Below are 18,413 nucleotides of genomic sequence, written 5' to 3' on the forward strand. Positions count from 1 at the left end.
TTTCTTTCCCTCTTTCTCTGACTCTTCCATAGCAAAGTGCTGTACCAAGTAGGTGTGGTACAGTGGGTTCTTTAAATACAGTAGTTGCTGGTTACCATGAGAGCCTGCTCAAGAAACAGATAAATAGAACGAGGTGGCAATGATGATTTACATCACTCTTGAATCACACACATTCACAGCAATTAATGGAGAAATAGACGACAAAGAAGTTTTCCGGTGCCCATCAGTTAGCCGGGAAAGGCTAAAGAAGTAACAGCTGGAGTCAGAAACAGATCCTATTTCAAAGCCCATACTGTGCCTACACTAGAAAATTCAGTCTCCTGTGGTTCATGCTGAAGCTTTGTTACAAAGTAGTGCCTGGTTTGCTGCAGCATTAAGTGAACTGACAGGCCAGTGCTTAAAGCACAGCTCCAAGGACCAGGATTTGGGAATTTTATTTCCTGTTCTGCCAACAATATGCCAAGTGATTTCAAAGCTTAAACACAAAAGTGAGTTGCCATCATATGCAGATACTCATGCCATGGCTAAGCCTCAGCGATTGTCTTTACATATGTTTATCAGTTCTAAGTCTGCCACTAAGGTCTAGGCTACAACTTAACTTGGTCCTAAGAGAAAGACAGTTAAGTTGGGTCTGCCATGGGCTAAGAGCAGAAACACAGACACAGCTCGACTGGAGCACAGTGAGCTGTTAGGCCCCTGCTACCAACTCCTGTGTCTAAGTGCTGGGAAAAATCACTTTGCTTCTTCATATTTCAGCTACAAACTGCGGTAACACTGCCTGGCTCACAAACATCCTGTTACTGTCGTCCTTGGTAAGGTCTCAGAGATTCTCAGGTGGGAGCAATGGAAATGTTTTAGTTGCTTTATTATTACTGTGGATCCACCATAGAAAGAAACAAAAATCACTTAAGACTATTCCCAGCCTTCTTCCTTTTTCTTTGGGAGAGCTATCTGTGGAAGTATCATTGTGCCAGTTGCCAGCAGCTTCCAGCTTCTCAGAGCCTCTCTGTTATAGCAGAGTATGCCTAGAGACAAGACCACCTTTGCATGGCATATCGGACTTCATGCACAATTTCGGTCTCCAAGTTGCTGGTGAGTGGCCCTGGCACCCCTGCAGGGAGCCATGGATATGTTTACCAACAACAGGGCTCTGTAATATGCAACATATGGAGATAGGAAAAACAACTCTAATTGGGAAGGGCACAATCCCATTTGGTAACATTGTTTTACCTCTTAATAGTATTTTATTTATTCTCTCTTCCCTACTGAGTCATGTTGGATGCCAAAAGCCAAGACCACCAAGCAAAGCTGGCTCCTTCCCAAAAATATGCCTTGCCTGAGTGGATTCACTGTGTGAAGGATTGCAGGGAGATGTTCTCCTTCAAAGATTTTTATATGATTGGAAGGGATGTTGTGAGATAGGCAAAGAATGCTTCCAGCTGAGAAAGGCTTTAGCTTCCTGCCTGTCTAGTCCAGAGCAAGAAACGTTTTGGCTGTCTTTGTGGAGCTGCTGTCTGCAGACCACAAGGTTCTTGGTTCAAACCTCAGCTGTGAAAATGTGCACAAAAGGAGCATTTATTCAGCAGATGGGGGACATCTCTGTTCAAGGAAAGCAGTAAGTTCAGTGTCTGGCCAGCAGCTGGCAGTCCTGGCAAATTATATATTTTTTTTTAAATGTCAAATCTTGTGGCTTGTCATCCCTAGCATGAATTTTCACTTTACTTCTTTGAAGACTAGCACAATTACAAAAAGCTTCTATTACAAACCTTCCAGGATCAGAAGAGATTCTCAAAGCAACTCCTTGCTTTTAAGGGTATCTAGTCTGGAGTGGTCAGGCTCCATCACGATGGGACTAGTTTATATTTCAGAAACCTGTGGGAGGTGAGGAAGGTAGTACAGATTGCTGCAGTGGCTAATAAGAAACACCAGCGAGGAGGGTTCATTGCTTCCATCTTAGACTCTGTGTGCTTTCTTTCAAAATAAACATCTTGCTAGCTCTAGAGGCTACCTGTAGCCACAGGAAACATGGCAAGGAATTTTCCTGACAAAACTATACTTGATGGGGAAAATGTTTTCTTTCTACTCCTGCGAAGTTTTTGCTTGAAAAATATCTTGTTCATTCAAGTTCTCATCAAATTAAATAAGCACAATCCTGCCTGGATTCTGAGTAGACAGGTTCATGTCCCAACGCCCTTCTCTCTGGGTCCAGCCACCCAGTCCAGCCACCTGGGTCTGCCTTGGCTCTTGGCAATGAGGACTTCTGCTTGTAGGCAAGGTAGCTGTGTCATGAGGGCTTCTGGCAGTCAGCCCTGGTCTGCAGTGCTGGGGGAGGCATGTCAGTCAGCATGCCCTGAGTCTGGAGATCAAATAACTCCAAAAAGCGAGAAGCTTGCAATCTCTGACTCTGACTGGGTCACAGGATCACAGAGTGGCAGGGGTTGGAAGGGACCTCTGGAGATCATCTAGTCCCATCCCTCTGCTGAAGCAGGTTCACCTAGAGCAGGAGTGTGTCCAGGTGGGTTCTGAAAGTCTCCAGTGAAGGAAACTCCACAAACTCTCTGGACAGCCTGTTCCAGTGCTCCACCACCCTCACAGTAAAGAGGTTTTTTCTTATGTTTAGATGGAACTTCATGTGTTCCAGTTTGTGCCCATTGCCCCTTGTTCTAACACTGGGCACCACTAAAAAAAGACTGGTCCCATCCTCTTGACACCCACCCTTTACTTATAAATAAGTAGGGATAAGATCTCCTCTCAGTCTTCTTTTATCCAGGCTAAACAGACACAGGTGTCTCAGCCTTTTCTTGTCAGAGAGATGTTCCAGTCCCTTCATCATCCTTGTAGCCCTGCACTGGACTTTCTCCAGTAGTTCCCTGTGTCTCTTGAACTGATGAGCCCAGAATCCAGAACTGGACATACTACTCCAGATGTGACCTCATTAGGGCAGAGTAAGAGGGAGAAGAACCTCCCTCTACCTGCTGGCTCTTCTTAATGCACCTCAGGATAGCATTGGCCTTCTTGGCTACAAGAGCACACTACTGGCTCAAGGTTAAATTGTTGTCCACCATGATTCTCAGGTCCTTCTCTGCAGAGCTGCTTTCCAGCAAGTCAACCCCTATCCATACTGGTGTATGGGGTTATTCCCCCCCAGGTACAGGAGTTCAGACTTGCCCTTGTTGAACTTCATGAGGTTCCTCCCTGCTCAACTCTCAGCCTCTCCAGGTCTCACTGAATGGCAGCACAGCCTTCCAGTGCGTCAGCCACTCCTCCCAGTTTCATATCATCAGCAAACCTGCTGAGGGTCCACTCTGTCCCTTCATCCAGGTAACTGATGAGGATGTTGAACTGGACTGGACCCAGTACTGACACCACAAGCTACAGACCTCCAACTAGACTGTGCCACTGATCACAACCCTCTGAGCTCTGTCATTCAGCCCGTTCTCAATCCACCTCACTGTCCTCTCATCTAACCCACACTCCTTAAGCTTAACTATGAGGATGTTCGAGAAGACAGTGTCAAAAGCCTTGCTGAAGTCAAGGTAGACAACATCCACTGCTCTCCCCGCACCTACCTAGCTAGTAACACTGTCACAGAAGCTATCAAACTGATCAAGCATGATTCATGAGGTCTTGGCTCCCTGGGTCAAGAAAAGGATGCTGGCATTCTGCAAAGCCTCAGGTGGGGCTGCCTCATTCCCAGCTACAGAGCCACATCCTGGGAGGACTAAGACAAGCCCCAGCATTTCTGTCTACAGGGCAAAAAAGGAGGGTAAGACTGTTGCAGCTCCTGGACACAAGCAAGAAAGATAGGAAAAATGTTTTAAGGCAATTAGGCCCAAGCTAATATTTTACAAATTTTTCTCGCATCACACTCTCTCTCTTGTTTTGGATCACTTCTAATGGCACAGAAGAACTCAGATGTTAAAATGATTTGCAGTACTAAAATAAGGAATCTAGTCCAAAATAAGAGGCCACCTAGAAGAGACCATCCCCTTCTTTGACATACATGCAGTCTTATTATGAACTGCATTTGAATCTTCCTCACATAAATTACATGCTTCATCTGAATGGAAATTAATAGATTTGGACTAGATCTACATTTTTGCAAGAATGACCAAAATATTACAAAATTTTCATGTCAGTACAAAAAGTACTCAAAATCAAGGAAGTGAAAGAAAAATACTTTTTGGTGTGCAATGAGAGCACAGGAGAAGGAAAAGAGAAGTATATAACATACAAGGGAAACACATCAAAAATCAAATCAGACACAGAAACATAAAGGGTTCTGTCTCTCTCAGGCCCAAATCCATTTGATCCATGTGTGTGTACATGCCAACTTTTTTCACACGTTCAAGCCATTTTTTTCCTCTGGGTCAAGGGACACATAGTTATAGAGTGTAGGAATGAAAGAATACTTGGAAATAATGCAGCTGGGTCTCATGTCACACAGAAAATTTCAGAGGCTGATCTCTGTATTGTGTCTCAAACTTGTTGTTGAACATGTCCATATAGAGACTTGACTGACAGAAACACATCCCTAAACTAATTGCTCCAGTGTTAAACATTCCTCAGCAGTAAAAATGTGTCTGCACATATCTACCTGGTAAGATCTATTTTAAGAACAGAGTGGCAAAGGAAGAGATTTAAGGTAAGTTATCAAGTCTTGCTCAAGATTCAGATACAACAATATATACACCTAGTTGAGGCTTGTGGAGGCTTGGCCTGGGTACATTTCTTTAGAGAAACCAGATATGGGTTTGCCATATCCCCAACATTGAGTGCAGTGCATAAATATGAGCCAGGACACCATATCCCAGCCCCCGTTTCCTCTGTTCAGCATCACTTGAATGCAATGGTCTTGCTGCAGTCACAATACCTTAGCCTTAGCCATGGGGTTGTCCCAGTGACAAGGCTCTAAGCTGAAAAAGGCAGTCCCAGAAAATCCTTTCCTAATTCCTGTGCTTAAATCTCACTTCCCAGGGTTGCTTTTGCTCATGAGAACAGGGAATTTCCCTTCATCCCACTTTAATCAAAGCACTTCTTCACAATCCTGAGGAAGTAGCACTATCATCAATTATAAAGGTCTGTGTGCCGGTAAGCTCTGTCCTGTCCAAGAAACATCTGCAGTCTCAGAAACTTTTACAGAGACTCTGAAAAATATCAGGGAAAGAAACTATGGAGCAGTTTTGTGCTATTGATGAAGTGCTCAAGCAGATCTGCTAGAAATCGGGCTTGCAAAAAGAATCTGAACAGAGGCTGAGGGTCACTGTTTCCCCAGTTGTAAATAATTGTCACATGGCAAAGGTGATCCTTCCCAAAAAGCAAAAGACATCTCTATACAAGTGGAGACATAACTCCAAAATATGTCCTCATCAGTACAAATTATTCAAAAACATGCGGGGAAGGAGCGATTCCAACAGCAGCAATAAAATCAGCCTTCCTACTCCTGGCAAAATCTGACTGAGGTACCCCTCAAAGCAGCTTCTTCAAGCCATACAGCAGGGATGCTGGGGATGAGGGAATTCTAACCATCAGAAGTAACTGGGTACTAGCCATCAGAAACAAACCCTCCTGATTTTCTGTGTCAGGTTTTAGAGCACAAATAAGGCACATGTCTGAAGGGTCTTAGCAACACTCTTATATTCCCTTTCAACAGTTTGGTTTTAAATATGCCCAAACAAGCTGTTATCCATCTCTCCCAGTTGTCAGGAAAGGACGTTGTAGTGCAGTAGCTTTTAAATTCCTGGGTGAAATCTTTGCCGTACTTACTCATTGAGGCATTTGCTATTTAACTCAACAGGGTGAGAACTGTGCAGCTGTTACTTGCCTGAAACCACAGTGAGGGATTATCTGCAGGAGGCAAGTTGACTACTGGAGGCTTTCACGGAGATGTTTCATGGGATTTGAGATTGCTGCCCCAGGAGAGGGATTCTTCATGGTTTCTCATTTTGTAAATTTGTACTGCTTTTAAATTCTGCTATCAGATACACAGGAACAAACTCCAAAGGGTGAGGTGTGAGCATGTACCCCAAGGCAGAAATTGTTTCTTTTGATTAAAAAAATAAATAAATAAATTACACAGGCTGTGTGTAAACACCTGGACTTGTGAGTGCCTTTGAGCATCTTAGGCCAGATACACACCCAAGCTGTGTTGCCCTTCTTTACTTGGGCAAGAGCTGCCTACGAATGATTACTGCACCCTCCTATACCCCAGAAATACATCCAGAAATGGGGTCTATGCAGAACCCACTGTGTCCAGTTAGATACCTGGTATGAACAATCAGTGACTACATCTGAGCTGTGCCATACAACCTGTCCACTGTTGTGTATGGAGATGGCTGCAAAGGCTCCATTGCAGCTCTTTATTTTCTTATTCTTTACTTAATGTTAATCTCCATCTGTGGGACACCTATATTCTAGGGGCACCTGTGGTGAATGTAAATGTGATCTACTAAGCCTTTTAAAGTGAGCGCTCCACTTTTCTGCACAGCACTACATTTGTTGAATTTATTTTCTGGGCTGAATTGCCAGTTCTTGATAATGGTAATAGCACCTAGCTTGTACATAGATGCTCCAACAATACATCTCAAGATGTTTCACAAAGCAAGACAAATACCTTTTACTGCCATATGCCCCTGGAATTGCCGCATTTCTAATTTAGCTCATTATTTCACACAATCTGGAAAAGGCAAAGAAGGAGGCCTTTGCCTGCTGCTGTTATCCAAGAGAACATCACTGGTATGACACACAGATAAAGAACCTGCAAGTAGGTGCATCCAGGTCAGTGAATAGGGACCCAGCAGCTGTGTGGACCTAGCCCCAAACTCACAGCCAGATGCACTGAAATCAGCCTTGTCTTTGAGTAGGTGTAGAAAAACCTGTAGCTTAATTTTCACTTATCTCCTCTTGGCAATGAGGGAGCCTCAGAGAGTGATTCATTGGACCTAAATAAGGCAGTAAGCAGGCAGCTGCCTGGAGCTAGTCAATAGGAACATCAGGCACAGAAACACAAATGGAATTTAGCCCCAGTGGTCTAATATAAAAGATCTGCCAGTGACCAGCTTGCTGCTTGGGTGGTTCTTATGATGGTAGTTTGTGGTTTCAGTTATTACTTTCAACAAAAGAATGAGGATAATAAAGATTTCTGAGTCTAAATTTGTCTTGCGAGTCTCGTTACATTCTGTACCAGCTTTTTGTTAGGAACAATGCAGTGACTTTTATTTGCCTGAATGTCCCTGACTTCTGAAATATGCACAGTACATGGAGATACCAGATCCTAGAAGAAACACAAGGTTGAGTTTCACATTTAGTCTGCATTAAAACTTCCACTGTTGAATGTCAAAGGCCTGTCAGGAGAAAGTTTCTTGCAAATGAATAAACTCAGATAGATCAGGATCAAAACTGTATTTTGAATTTGTAGTCAGACGCTGTATTTTCAAAAAACAAAATAGATCTACTCACATGACTAGCAAATAGACCAGAACAAAATGGGAGTTTTCAGATAAATTATGATCTTCTGCCAGCTATTGTGAAACTCTGGAAACCTACGCATGCTTGTAAATAGATCAAGCTTACATGGAAGGAGATCTCTAAATGCACTGTGACTCATACAGCATAAATATACAAGGATAGACTGTACACTGCACAGTGCTGCAGTTTCCTTCAGTGTTATATATTCACAGACTTGTGATATGCAGTATTGCAAAAGACCATTGGTAAGAGTACTGGGGAAGGGGGCTGCCTGTTTACCTTGCAGATTTTGGGGAATAAAGATCCAATTTTTACTTTCCTTCTCAGGAACTACTGACCAATCTAATAATTATCAACAAGACATTTTTAAAGCTTTGGAAGGTTTTGTTTCACTCAAAAAGGAAGGAAGATATGTGGCCATCACAGAACATTATCCTCAGAACATTATGCATAAGCAGGCTTATGAATCTGCTCACCAATGTTTCATAGGACAGCTTTTCTTCTTTTGATTCCTTCTAGTTGCGAATACTCAAAAATGAATTGCTTACAGGCTTAAAGTTAAGTGCATGCTAAGTGTTTTGCTGGACTGCTGCTTTGCTTAAGTGCTTTGCCACAGTCTCAATAGACATTCTCATAACATCATCTGTCTTCCCCATGACTTCGGTATTTAATCTCATAGACTATGCCTACACAGCTCTGCAGGATGATGGATTCAGCAGCCTGTGCATCCCTGAGTCACTTGGCTGCCGTGGTCACCATGGGCCAGTTGCTTCTGCGAGACTGTCTGTTAGCAGGTCTTCATGCAGCTGTATTTGGACATGTATTCCAGCATCCCTTGGAGCGCGTGTGAAGGCTTTGCCTTTGATCATGCCGAAGAGGGTAGGAGTAGGGGTGGCTGGTGCAACCCCTCTTGATGGGGATCCTTGGACTGCTGTTACAAGGCAATGGGGATGTAGTCCAAGACATGCAGATCTTGATTTGGAGGCTTGTTTGAGCCAAGAGTCAGGAATCTACTCGTAGCCTTCTTAGCATTTAGAGTCTCAGATGAGCTCCACTTGTTAAAAAGAAAGACTGAAAGACAGCACTGACACATTTTATACATCCTTCACTTGATTCCACAGTAATGAGAACTATAAACATCCTTTTTTTTCAGAGCAGAAAGATGAGACTTTTGGAACATGAATCTTTGGCAAATTTGGTGACGAAGTTGCCTGGAGCACCGAATTTGGCCGATAACTGTAGTTGCAGGCTTGTGAGCCAGAACAGAGCAACATCAGCAAACGCTAGAGGAGAAAACAAAGAACTCAGCTTTGTGCACATCTACCCTGGGAGCCTGCTTTCGGCCCCATCCATCGTTCAGCACATGCTTGAATGCTTCCTTTAACCAGGGCTCTGAAACAACACAAACCATTTGCTCCGAGGGAGGGAAGAAACTCCTGAGACTTCCGCAGCCTGAATTTTGAGCATCAAACACTAACATCATTAATTGCTTCCAACCGAGCCAGGAAAGCCAAAGTGATGCACAGACATCTGTGCATGAGCAGCTAACATTGAACACATTTAGGAAGGTTGGGGCAAGTCTACTTGGAAAGGCCAGTAACGTTCACTAGGCAAGTCAGTTGCTGCCAATTATTCACTGTGCTGTAACTTAGAACATGGCCCTTATGTTACAGATTTCATGATTGCAGCCCCTGCTCAGAAAGACTTAGAAGCACAAGGCACTCTGCTTACAGGCTCTGGCTCCACAAAGGATTTCAGCATGTGAAGGACACCTATTTCCATTGGAAGAGACTTGCCAGCAGCAACCAGCAAATTCTGGCCCCATGCATTTTTGTTGTGAAAGGAAAATTTAAGATCTATTCTTCAACTGGGAAAACAACAGAGTACGAGTTTCTGATTCATCTTGCCATTTGAGGAGACAAATTAATGAACCCTAGTAATACATTAGTCCAATTGCTTCTTTTCTCCTATTGAAAAAAAAAAAATAATTGCATAGAAATAGGTTAAAAACATTGTCTGCCGGTTGAGCTGGTGACTGCATTTCTTGAGTTATGAGGCGCGTTCATTATGAGCCTGGAGCCGTGCAGACTTTTCAGTGTATTTTGATGCCTTCCACTTGCTTTGCCATTGGGATGTTTGCTGACAGTCTAAAAGGGTGGAGGTACCTCTGCAGTTCTCTCTGCGGGTATTTAAGGTTTATCTTGTGTTTGTGTTGTATTGCAATCTCACAGCTGTAATTTTCCACCATCCTTTTGATATTATTATTATTGGTCATGAGTTCATTGCCTCACCCAAACTGGCTGAGCTCTGTTTATAGCCATCCTTTTCCCTCACCACATTTCGTGCCTGAAGAATGATCCCACAGCCAGTGTCTCTTTGCCTCCTGAGTGGAAAAGGTGGAACACTCACCCAGCTGCCCCACTTTCCCTTAACACAGGCAAGCACTCTCTCTGGCCCCAGCAGGACTGTGCAGTCCAGCAGCCATGGAGATGGGCACTAGAGGTATAGCAACATGCTTGAGAGGCAGGCAGAGCCACCATCAGCTGTCACAGGGAGACTCAGCGCAGCCACTAGCTGTGGATCAAACAACTCTTGCTTCCCACAGGCCAGATGTACCGTTTATGGCCCACTGCTAGTGGAGAGGGCTGGTGCCCTCTGCTCAAGCTCATCCTGCAGGAGCAGCTCCACAAAGTCAGGCAAGCTTGAATGGAGTCTCTAGCCTTTTACAGGCAAGGAAAGTTCCAAGTTCCAAAGACTCCAAGAGACAGACCCAGCCTGTCCCTTCAGACCTCTCCACTCTTTTCAAGGTCTTACGTGGCCCGTCAGCACAGCACGCATGCACCAGGGCCAGCACACGAAGGAGCCACGTTTGGCTAGGTTTGGCTCCAGCCAAAGCCCCAGCTGAAGCAGTCACACACTGGCCTGCATCCTGATGGTGTGGAGCTGCTCCTTGAGTGTCCATGAACACATATGCTAGCTTAAAAACAGCACGCAAACGCAACCAAAGTGCTCTTTTACCAGGGCTGATAGAAATGCCCATGATAATGTAGCTCACTAACTCGGATTCTCCTTTTTCTTTCCATTTGGTTTCTTTCTGCAGCAACTGGATTGCCCAAAGCTGCCAAACACTCAACATACATGCTGACAAAACATGTATCGTAAAATTAGTTTAAGTAAGAGAAATAAATAAATCTCTTTGCTGTTTTTTTTTTTTTTTTTTTTTCAGTCTTCTAATTAGGATGAATGTGCATCATATTCTGATTTTTTTCCTTTACTGTCCTTCCTTTTTTAATTAAAGCCTAAGATTTTCACTCTATTACTTTTGTCGGAAGCTCAAAATAAAAACAGAAATATGATGAGACTTGTGTTAAAATCAGTATTAGCAGCACTGTTTCATATGCTGGGTTTTCCTGTTGCAACAAACACAGAACATGGAGCAACACATAGTTTACTCACAGTATCACAGTCTGATTACCAACTGTCCCTTACTCTAGGGATTTATTATATTAGTAGATAACTTCCATTGGCTGTCACATGAATGAGGAAAACAAACCTTCACTTCATGGGTGCACAACTTATTTGAGCAGATAAGCTGTTAACACACATTGAAATCAGGTGAGATCCTGTTGTGACCCCCTCCAAATTTCTCCCACAGCCCTTAAGTCGCATGCTCAGTTGAATAAAAGCTCTCAGCACCAGAGTCCTTCTGCACAGAGCTGAGCTCTCAGCAGAGGTACCAAATTGCTTTATACCTATATAAATAACCTGTACTGTTATCATGAGGGTATTGCCTCCTCTACAGAAGGCAGCATTCACTGCTGAATCTTCACTGTCAGCATCTGTAGTTTTGAACTTTCTGTGAGGGGGGAATATTTTGAATACCCCAGATTTGCCAAGAGAAAGATAAATGACCATGGTGTAAATTTTCCATATTTTAATGGCATCCATTTAATGTTCAGGCTTAGGATTTAGAATAATCAAGTTAGTTTCATTTCTGTTTATAGCTCATTTCTGCTCCATTTCCTCTCCTGCCTTTCCCACAGAAACTCAGCATGGTAGACTTTGGGTTGCAGATTCTATAGGAAAATGGTTAAATCAAATTAAAATTTGTTTCACTAAAAATACACTCACAGTTCATACAAACCTATTTATTGATCCTATTTTCAAAAAGCTTCACCCGTGACCTAGCTGAACAAGACTACAACCGTCTAAGCTTTTGATGATATGAATTTTCCCAGATATTGCTTACTGTCTGTTTCTAATTCATATGCATGTTTCTGATCTATGACAACCGGCTGGTTTATTTTTAATATCATTGCTGCACATGAGCAATAGAGGGTGACACTTCAGAAACCCACAAACTAGCAATAAGCTTCTTCAGTTACAAAGGAAAAGAGCAGAGCTCTCCTCATCACGGAGAAATCATCAGATCTTGGGGAGAAGCTGTGACGTGAAAAAAAGGGTCTTCACATGGTTTGCAACCCACATACTTTTTGTTTTGGCCACTCAAAGGTTTGTTCCAATTTCCAGCCAAGTGCTACACAGCAAATTCCAGCTCCACTGGCACTATCAGAGCAGCTCCAGCCTCTGAAGTTAACCTCAAGCTGGCTTATGTAGGCAGATGCAGTTTTTCCATTTGCAGAGAATCATTATGGAGGGATGGAGACGGTCACCAAATGGACACATGTGGGCTACCGTAGCCCAGCTAAAGCTCCCTGGGCTCCTGGGGGAGGGGAAAGCATTTCACAAGGGCAGCTAACAGTGACTTTCACAGAAGTCAACCACAGACGAGAAAGTACCATCCCGGGGCTAAACAGCCACCTGGAGGACAACACTAGGCTGGCCTAAATCCACATTTTGCTTCCTCTTCTTAAACTGAAATGAATGTAAGTAAAAGCCTCCTGCCCGGTGGCACGATCTACCCAGCCTGCTGAAGTGGAGTGAGACTGGCAGCGGGAGCATAATGGGTGTAGCTGCTCTCAGGTGGGCTGTGGAGGGAAAGCTGAGCCCTCAGCCGGCTCTGGAAGCTGCTGGTGGCTCTGAGATCATGGCTAGGACCACACCACCAAGACACACAATGATCGCTTGCTCCTCCTACAGAGTGAAGCGATGCTACACTTTATCTCTCTAGATCTGATCGAGGTTTATTCGGCAAGCTTGCAACTATGCATAAAGAGTAAAGTTCTTTTCCAACACCCCTCCTTTATTTTTCATCACATCTTTGGTTGGTAAAGGCAATAATACACTTCCACCTTGGCAAGGTACTAGATCTAGTGTTACACAGTGCTCTGATGATGGTGTTAGAAAATATCAATAAAGTGAACACTAAGCTGATGAGGAACCAACATATCCTAGTGACAGCTATTATCAAATCAGGCTGGCTTTATTAAGGCTCTGTCAGGCTGGGTTTTGAGCCTAGCACTGCCTGATATCTTCACCAATGATATGGAAGCATAAAATCATTGCTAATGAGATATTTAGTAACAGAAAGGTAAATAACTCTCCACAGGCTTGACAGTTATGCAAGACTGAGGCTCTGCACTTATTGTATCTAAATACCCTTTAATACAAGTAAAATCTACATTATATACTGCTGAATAAGGAGGAGAGACTAAATCTTTGCAGAGAGGAGGCATCCTAACGTGGGATGAGTGACTCAGACCAGGTCCCAGTAAACAAATACCTCACCAGAAATCCCCAGTGCAATATTGTAGAGGAACTGATGGTGAGCAAAACTAACTGAAGTCTGCCACCGAGTATGGGCACCAAAACCACACTACTGTGTAACGTCAACATTATCCTTCTCAAGTTTTTAGGAGGCTTCTGAGAAACTGAGGAAGATGCAAAGAGGCATCAAAACGTTCCAGGGCCAGAGAAAATGCCTTATATTGTGAGACTTAAAAAGATCAGCCTGGTTTTAAAAAAGAAGACAAAGAACTAATTTACAAGCACGTTAAGGGGAGAAAATACCCAGTTTGAAGGGGTACTTCATTTTTATAGAGAAAAGCATAAGTAGAACTGTGTATGGGGGATGAAGCCAAATGAATTCACATTAGAAATAAAGCACAGATCCTTAACAATGAGAACAATTAACCAATGGGGGGGGGGAAAAAAAAATTGGAAGGGATAGATTTTCCATAATTTTCTCAGTCCTCTGTTCAAGGCTGAATGCCTTTCTGCAAGCTAAATTTTAGTTAAAAAGCCTAGTTGTTGGACTTGGAAGTAATTGAAAAGCTGGAGATACACACGAAGTTGGGCTCAACTGGCAGTCCCTTTTGGGCTTAAAAATCCCTTGCTCCTGTGAACTGTGCTGCTGAAAATTTTGCCTCATCTCTTAAGAAGTGTAATAGGCAGAGAAATGCTCTTGGAATGTGTAAATACAAGTTTTGATTTGCCAGTGATACATATCACATAATGAAATTTAAAATGAGGTGACAGATACCATTAAAAATATCACTGATAGAAATTGTTCAGATGCTTGTTGCGAGCCTCTGTTGTTATAGTTCCTTGTTTGTACATTTGCCGAAGGATTTCTTGGCCTGCAGAGGTGATTATGTGCCTTATTGTACAGATGGGAAGAAAGCACTCTTTTCATGTAGCTGATGCAGACCATATTGATTGTAGTAGTCAATTTATTAGAGAAGCAAGCTCCAAAATGCATACCATTTAGTTGCTTGGGGATTATAGACAGTTGCAATTTTTCTGCTAATTTAAGTTAGTGTAGAAAGAAAAATATTTCCATGTTGATTTTATTTCAAGAGCAATGAGATTGCATGTGTAGTGCACAGCTTTATTTGACAGAGAAACTTGCATCTGTATTATATCACTGACAGCTAGAGCATTGCCTGCAGAATACTACGGAAAGGTCATGATTACCAAGAGAAACATAAATGTGTATGCACTTACTAGCTTATTTGACTTGGAAGCTTACAGCTAGATACAGCTGAACAGAGTATTGCCATAGGTAGAAATATTTCTTGGAGAGGGGTGTAATCAATTTATGATTTTTAAAGAAAAGCACAAACTTGTAGGCTATCTACTGGTCTTCCCTTCAATTGGCTGTAGATCTGTGTTACATTATTTTAGGCAGCAGCTGAATCCTGCTGATTCTAAAAGAGCAGGTTTCATGTCAACAGATTGAATAATAATACTGTGTTTGAGACTTTGCTTCCCACTATGATCAGTTGAAATGCTTCAGGAAAAGAACGTGTTCTTGCATGTAGGTATCTCGTGTGTGTCTCTTCCCTCAGCAGATAATAAGTATTTCCACAAAACTGGCTTCATCAGAACATGTAGCAGCAAATGCACTGGAAGACTCAGAGCTTCAGAGAGAGGGAAAGTTCACATCCCTTGGTAAAGCTCAGCATGCCTCTGAAATCATCCAGGCTCTCAGCTCTAACTGACTTTCTCTCCCCCTCAACACAAAAATAGCCTTTGAGTTCAAAATGATCACATACTCATCTTACATAAAATGCACAGGTTCCCAGAGAAGCTCGTGTCCTATTTGCTGAGGTGTTTACAGAACGCTTTCAATGCCTGCACATGATGGAAGAAATTCAGAGCTCAGGCCACTGTTTTAGAACTAATGCATGTGCTGGTAATGATGAGGGAAAAAGAAAAATTAAAAATAGTAACGGGAATAGCGCTTTTAATGATGGGCCATCAAAAATAAGACTGACAAAATGAAGCCTTGTTTCAAAAGGAAGTTGGAATTCTAAATATGATGTCTATATTGCCTGCCAAGCCCAAAGACAATGCTATGTTTGGCGCCCTAATTTCCTCCCATGTAGATAGGTTGGGCAGATGCCCCTTCTCTGATGTAAGTTTTACGTGACTGATGGAGAGCACTTGGGTCCCTCCTGCCTTTGGACATGTGGATGGCACAGGCACATGAAAGCTTGAGCCAAGTTCACGACTATAGATTTAGCCCATCAGTCTCTGCAGTGGCACCCCATAGCTGAGATCAGGCAGAGAAGTCTGCTGCAGAGGGCTTTGCATGTGGGTTTGACACAAAGTCCACTGGACAGTTGCTGGGGAATCCTTGTCACAGTCACTGGGGCTGCAGCAGGGACTGATGGTCTGTGAGGAACTGAGGAACTCCCAGCTCTGCAGGGACAGAAGAAAATTAAAATCCACCCTTTTCTGCCCAGCTTGCCAGCTCCCTGATGCTTCCTAGTAAGCTGAAAATGCCCAGTACTGACCCTTGAAGGTTTAAATCACACATTTTTCCTTATTTTGGTACAGGGGTGAAGAGGACAAACCATGGTCAGAGATGAGATCCAAGTCTTTATACACTTCATACCTTTTTGAATCTCTACTTCCACATACATATCAAGACAGCAGAGCCTAATGTAGGTCTAGTCCCAGTCTAATTAGGTCTAGTCCTCACCCCAGTCCCTGGCTTACAGGACTGACAGCCCCAGTGGACCTCCCCAGGCCTGCCACCATGAACAAGTGGAGTTTCTGGGCAGCTCACTTTGCTCCTTTGCTAGTCTGACTGAACTTGTGGTATGGATCTCCTTCAGGTCTATCTGCTGCCAGTCCACCTTCTAGAGTTAACTGGGTACATGACTATCAGCAAGCTGCATTCACCTCAGCTGAGGCCACATGATGATGGGATTTTTCATTGAATTAGAGTTCCCAATCTAATGCCTTGCTTTAGGTGGGACCTCATCCATCTGCCAAAGATGCTCCTGGAAAAGCACTGAGAGGCTACAGCACTGCTGAACACAAGGCTGTATGGAAGTGGAGGAATCCCTTCCCTGGAGCACTTATCTTTTCTGCCTGCTCTGGGTGGGCTGCTAAACATAATCTCTGTAAAATGCTCTGAAGAACAAGCCCCCATCAGAGGATCCCCCTATCTTCTCTCAGAAATTGCTTTTATCCACACATACCTGTTTAAGACCAACTCTAAATCAGAAGCCAGCTCAGCTTTCTGCCTCAGATGAACTGGCTTGCCATGGGACCTGACAGGATTACTGTGTCCACCAAACAGTAGACATCTCAGCCAAGAGACTGGCACTGCCACAGGCCTCCTAGCCCCGGCTTCCCTGGAGAACCAGCAAGGAGCCTGCAGGAGGCTCAGCATGGGGGGGGACAGCACTGTTTGGTGGCACACTGTATAGCTGTGCCTCACTGCCCAAGGCAGCCAAGACGCAACTCAACACAAGGGAATGGTCTACATCTCATGCACCTTCACTTGAAGGCACTACTTTAGGCTGCAACCTAAGCAAAATGTCTTAGCCTCAGGATTTTAGGGTTAGGACATCATGGTTCAGGTTATCCTATTGGACAGCTATAGGCAGTGCCTGGCCTTCTGTGCCAGGTAGCTCAAAGCCAGCAGCCTCTGACCTGCCTGTGTCTGCCTGCACTGCTGTCCAGGCAGGCACACATGGTTAATGCTCTGCAAAGACACTGCACAAGAGGGTTGGGCATCCCCTCTAGTTTTAGGAACCTGATTTTAAGTTCCAACAGAAGTTTGCCTTTCTTGCACCATTCTTCAGACACCTAGGATGTCTCTAGAAATAGACAGTTACTGATCTGGGGTGTTTGGGAATCTTATTTTGTGCTCCGGCTCTTACAGAGCCATGCAGACAGGACCCATGTACCCAAGTCCTTTGGAGAATCCAGCCTAAGAATGAAGTCTCCTTGCTGTTTTTTTCTGAACACCAGGTGATTTTCCAGCTCCAGCCTAAGTTTAATACCTTTGAGGGGCAGTTGACTAGTCACAGACAGGGACTAAACAACTCCCATCTGTTGAAAAGATCATATTTTTTCCTATTTTTCCAAGAGAAGTAAGTTCCCAAGAACTTAACAGCCTTTGTGATTTACATTGAATGCAACAGATTGAAGTCCCCCTTAACTGAAGTAGGATAGACAGCATCCTGCTATCAATGCCCTATGGTGGTTCAGGGATTTATCCCAGTAAATCCTAGCAGTGGGCTACTTAGTCAGCAGAGCCTAAGCTCAGAGTTTGCAAACAGACATTAAAATAAAAAATGTAGGAGTGGGTTAGACTGAGCAGGAGGCTTGGCATTCCTTAACACAGAGGCAATTTGTTTTCATAACTTCTGTAACTACAGCCTCACCCCTTGGCACATAAGCACTAATCAACCCACAGGGAATCATTAGCTTAAAACTATTACCAGCAGATTTCTTTCAGGTCTCAGGAGTGCTGGGGACTGCAAAGCTTATCATTTGGCATTCACTGCATCCTTAACCTTTCCAAAGGCAGCTAGAGAAAGCAGAAACCAACAGAGAGCCTTTCAAAGATCTTTTAATAGCTGCTTTCTCCATTTGTGTTTATAGCGACCATAGCTGTCGCAAAAAGCTTTCTAAAGCACTCCAGGGCTCCCTGGAGCAAAGGCTGGATGGTGCTGGGCATTGTAATAGCAGCACATAGTTTCACAGGTGCAAAGTCACTCTAAACCCTTCCCTTTTCCCCTCTCTGGAGACCAGAGCTGGCCATAACTTTCCACACCGAAGCGTCCAAGTCTGGTGTCATTACTGCAGATGTGGCCTCGGCACAGTGCATGGGGCTGGGAATTACACTGGCAGCTCGCTAGTGCTGTGTCTCTGCACTGGGGACTCTCATTAGAATCACCAGGCTGGCTGAAGAGTAACATTTTAATGACATTTGCAGATGTCCTTCAAACCAGGGGTGGCTTTACCCATTTGAACAGAGCACTTAGGCTACATGGCTTGGTGCAATTGATGCTTTGTGCCTATATAAGCATCGGCCTTGAGAACATTTTTCGCTTGAGAACAGAAAAGTCCAGATCTTCCATAGCAGCTGAGACCACTTAGTAAAACTGAGGAGCAGAGACAGCAGGGACTAGTTAAAGGCTTCAAATCTTCTGTTGTACTTGGGCTTCAAACTGAGTTGGAGAAACTTAATACCATTTCATGCTTTTAGCTCCTCAAAGGACTGACTGGAAGACAGTCCA

Source organism: Merops nubicus, unplaced genomic scaffold, assembly GCF_000691845.1.
Source record: "Merops nubicus isolate BGI_N331 unplaced genomic scaffold, ASM69184v1 scaffold4429, whole genome shotgun sequence".
Classification (NCBI taxonomy): Eukaryota; Metazoa; Chordata; class Aves; order Coraciiformes; family Meropidae; genus Merops; species Merops nubicus.